Raw genomic sequence first — 5,148 nt, forward strand, 5'->3', positions numbered from 1 at the left:
TAAATGACCAATGGGGGGGGAGTTTGTTTTTGTTTTCCAGGGACAGTCCCGTTTGTTTGTGTCCTGTCCCCAAAATGTCTTCCTTTTTACAGAAACTTTCAAAACACTCCTAAAATACACTGCAGGGAGCCACTGCAGTCAAGCCATCCACAGTTTTGAAATACATGGTCAAAACCATGCCGTGATAAAAAAAAAAGAGAGAGAGAAAAAAAAGAAAATGTGCTTTCAGAGTGCTGTTTTTGTTTGATTTACCCCAGACTTTTGAGATATTATAACAAGATGTAATGTTTTCAGAATTTTCTTGTACTTCTCTACTTTATACTTATTGGTGTGTTTTTATGTTGTGCTTATTTGAATAATGGTTTTCTGTAAGTCTTTCAAGTCATTGTTTGATGTAGATGTGTTGACAACAGGATAATTTGTTTATAAAAAAGTCAAAATAAAGTGTATACTCTTTCAAAATGCCTCACTTGCTTTTTGTTTTACTGAACTGGAACAACAGTTACTCTTAAAAGCATTGTTTATTTACAAAATTTAGTGTCTGCTCTGAAAGTAAACGGCAATATCAAAAGGTCACAATGAAAATAATATTTATTTAACTTAGAAGCCTATAGACACCAATTGATAAATAGAACAATTAATTACCAAATCTAAAATCAATGACCGAATCATACTATATGCAGCAGTTTGGAGATGTGACATTATTCCTCTTCAGAGTTATAAAGACTTATTTTCTAATAAGTAGAAAAAAGAACAATGGCCAGTTTTTTATATGAAAATAGGCAGTGTTTTGGAGATATATATAAAACATTATAGCACTTCAGAGGCCTATAAAGATCCTTTTTTTTTCTAATAAGTAGACAAAATAATGGTCGTTTATTATAGGACACATCCCATACTATATGCATTCCTCATATGAAACACCATTTACTGCAAGTTGTTTGGAGATACATACCATTATAACAAGTGAAAGAAATAGGCCTAAATAAAAGACATTTACACAACGATGTAAATAATTAAAATACACATCCAGAATATTGCCCAGGTTTAAGGGCTTTTGGTTGTGCCGTTAGTTTTAAAGCATTTTAAAAATATCACAAAATCTAGTATTAGAGAAAAAAAAAATAGTAGTGGAGACATCGTGCAATAAAAAAAAGTTTAAAGGGGTCATGACATGGGTTTTTTTATTTTATTTTATTATTATGTCCCCTAGGTGCAATTATAGTATTACTATAGTTTTTTTTAAAAAAAAAACTTTTAAAATGTAGTGAATTATTACATTTTCCCACCCTGTTTTCTCATCCTTGATTCAAACACGCCTGTTTTGTGGTTTGTTTCCTCCCTTTTAGAGTTCAGTGTTTACGCCCACTGTTATGATTGGCTAACGACATGCGCCTATGGATCAATTATCAACATCCCCAGCCAGAACTTTGCGATTGAGCGTAACTGTTTAGGTAGCGGGTGATGCATGTCGAAGCGATGTTGGCTCTTGCAATGATTAAAACCTTATATGTTTGAGCAGATCTGGTGGCATTGTAATTTTTTCTGTACACAGACCCACTTCGCTGTCCGTCGACTTGAACACTTGTGAGGCGCGCGGTGCGACACACGCTACGAAATGAGCGTAGTTGGTTTGTGCTGGAGGCGGTCATATGCAAATGGTTGGAACGTCACTTTCGCACCGTGACGTCACTTCTTACCATGGATCCAGAACGAGCTGTATTTAGAGCTTGATTAAATAAATGGCTCGTTTTATAATGGGGAGGACCGTCCTTAGCTATGACGCCTTGTCAGGATTTTTAATGGTACAAAAAGACCTCTTATTATTCCAAAAGATCAGTCAATTGGTTTTCTCATTTTGGTTCTCTTTCTGACCCATTTAAAATCTTTTTAAAGTAATTCTGTAATACATAAATAACAAATAGAAATAATAAAAATAAAATCCTAAGAAAGAACTTTATAAATATATAGTCCCACAAGTGATAGCAAAACAAAAAACGCTTTTTAAACAAGTTTCAAATGTGAAAAAGGAGTCTTGAGTCTTAGAATCTTTCCAAGGGATGATATGTTTGCCATTTGACCACACAACCTTTGATTGCTCTAAACAACTGTCCGCAGTGAAATATACCACTGAAATTGTGTTAAAGTACCGTAATGTTTAAATGCACTTTCCAATGACAGTCAAGATTTAAAAACATAGTCAATTTATGTTTGTTTAAATTGTTAGTTATCACAACATAAACACATCATAAAGCATAACAGTGCATTTTTGGAATATTTTGAAATTGGGTGCTACAGTACTCATACTTAATTAAACATTTTCTTAGAGCCACTGGGAGTCACTCATGGTAATAAAGCTGATTACATAGTTGAAAACACATCTCGCATACTTTTTACTAGTCATACTTTTTTCCCATTCTTGTGTTTTGCCTTTGGAAAGATTTGAACTGTTTTACTGGTTAGTGTTTTTCTGTCAGATTAAACAAAACCCAGGAAATCAGATTGTATTTCTTTTCTGTTAGTTATTATTTTTTGTTTTTTTTATTTTATATTGATTTGCGGACTTGCACTTCCAGTTTTGATTCAACGTGTTGTACACGGGATCACCAATCAAAAGAGCACATTTCGGCTGTTGGGGCACATTTTGTCAGGTAGGGGGAAGTCAGAAATGACCACCTTAACTTGCACCAGCACGCTGTAAATTTTCACCCACCATAACATAGACCCAGTAGTAAATTGGCTACCTTCCAGTTTCCCAGCTCACTAAGAAAGGTCCATGGAGCTGTTAGAGAAATGCCTTAATCCACCTGGGTGGGTTTCCACCATTCAGCACAGCAATAAAGATCATTATCTATTCTTGTACATGGCAGGGGTTTGTTTTGATGAACAGTCACCAGCGTTGCAATGAAGTGCAAGGTCCCTACGAAAAACAGCTAAAATCCAGATAAATAAAAACAAAGTTTGTGTGTTGGGGGGGGGGTATAATGGTTTGTGTGTTTTCCAAGTGAATCCTCACTGTTTTGTAATGTTCTCAAGTGTGCATAACTCTCACTCGAAAAAGCCCATACACTAGCAGAAAAATTCAACTAGATTTCACTCATTACCACAGTTTTTTGCTCTCCTCCTTTCCCTGCCTTTATTTTTTTGAAAGTCCAATGCAGTAAGGTCATTCAGTTAATCAAGTCAGTCGGACGAGGGCGATGTCAGGGTCGCGTCGATGAGTCCCCTAGTCCACCCAGTTTGAGGAGCTTGTGGAGGTGATAACACTCTAGTGGCCAAATTAAATCTTGAATGGCACGCCGATCCCGATCATCGAGGTGGTCCCTCCTCTCCACAGAGAGTCTGGGGTTCTACAGCTGATATTACGTCATTATTCTGAAGAAGGATGGGGGGTTGTGTCCCATTTTAGATCTGAGTCAGTTGAACCACTCAGTCAAGCGACTTAACCCTCTGAGGTCTAGGGGGTTTTGGGGGCCTGGAGAAATTTTGACATCCCCTGATTCAGTTGCTTATAAATAGATACATGGCTAAAGTCTAATAACACTGTAATCAGTACAAACGTCTCAGGTTACGAATGTAACCATGGTTCCCTGAGTAGGGAACGAGACACTGCGTCCTCTAGGGGTCGCTATGGGGAACACCTCGCTGTGACCCGTGTCTGGAAGCATACAATGAAAAAAACACACCAACGAAGTTGGCTATTTGGCGACAGCCTCTTGACGTCACTACCGTGCCACTATAAAACAGGCATCGGAAAACATCGCCATTCACTTCTTTCGCCTGGAAGCTTAAGTCCGCTTACGGCAGGGAGCTAGAGGACGAGTGTCTGCTCCCTCACTAGGGGAACCACATGGTTACATCGAATTCGAGACGCTCCTTCAAGGGAACTGAACCGCGTCCTAGGGGTCGCCATGGGGGAAACAGTATACCCACGCCGGGCCATGCTGAGGGGAAAGTGCAGGCCAGAATCATGGCTTAACACTGGCACCAACTCTACCATTTCATTGGAGTTGCCCCCGGGACGTTTAGACGGCTGTCTGTGACAATACCCTTACGGCCAAGGCCTAAGCTACATACACCACTTAATTGTAAGGCCTCGGCCCGGTGGTAGAGCTAAAGGCTTGGAATCAGGAAAGATTCCTTTAAAGGGATACAACTAGGAACCTAGCATTTTTATACTAGGTCTAGCCTGTCACACAGGGGCTACAGCTTGCTTCCGCAAAAGCTTGCTGAAGGAGCTGTCTCAACAGATCTCCAGTAGCAACACCTGTTTAGATAGGTATCCGAGGAATACATGGGTGGAATGGCGGCCAAGATGAACGGGGCTTTTACCAGCTCAAGAAGAACGGGCACGAAGCAACCGGCGAAGCCCTACACCATATAGTTGTTGATTTTATAAAGAACGCAGAGTACTAGCGTGGCGAACTTACCACAGTGTGGATTTCAGAAAGTGTGCAAGACTTCACGTGCACACTTACCATATCATGATTTTCAAATACTGTTTCTAGGAAGGGCTTTCTCGTGGCACCTGAGGGAAGGGCTCATTGGCACTCTTATAGAGCAGCTCATAGATGGAATGGTGCATCTCAAAAAGACAATTTGAGAGTCATCAACTCGATCTGTGGAAATAATGCTGGAGCACTCTGGGAAAAACAGTGAACTCAGTCTCATATGAGAGGAGAACTCCTGAATACAGAGAAGCACCCCTCATAGCGACCCTTCTTGGAAAAGGGGAGCGCTGCTAAACTACCACGGAGAACGCGCATCCGCAATAGGCCCCTCATGTTGGGAGCAAGCGATTGCTTGAGGTGTATAAACAAATACACACTGGCTGGATGGAGCCAAAGGAACCAAGGTCTAATCATCTCAAGAAAGGGAACGAGGCGGAGCGCGTAACCCTTACCATACAGGATTTCAGAAAGTGCGCAGAGTCTTGCGATGCACACTTACCAATACGTGGATTTTTAGAAAGTGATGCAAGTGTTCACGTGCACACTGACCACCATGTGGCTTTCAGAATGTACACAGAGCTTAGCGTGTGTACCTAAAGGTCCTAATCATCGCAGAGGTGCTGAACCACATGGGATAGGCAAGCTCCAAATTTTACACAAACCTCTAGTGAGGGGAGCATCACCTGAGGCAGCATAT

The sequence above is a fragment of the Cyprinus carpio genome, chromosome B22, assembly GCF_018340385.1.
Source record: "Cyprinus carpio isolate SPL01 chromosome B22, ASM1834038v1, whole genome shotgun sequence".
NCBI lineage: Eukaryota > Metazoa > Chordata > Actinopteri > Cypriniformes > Cyprinidae > Cyprinus > Cyprinus carpio.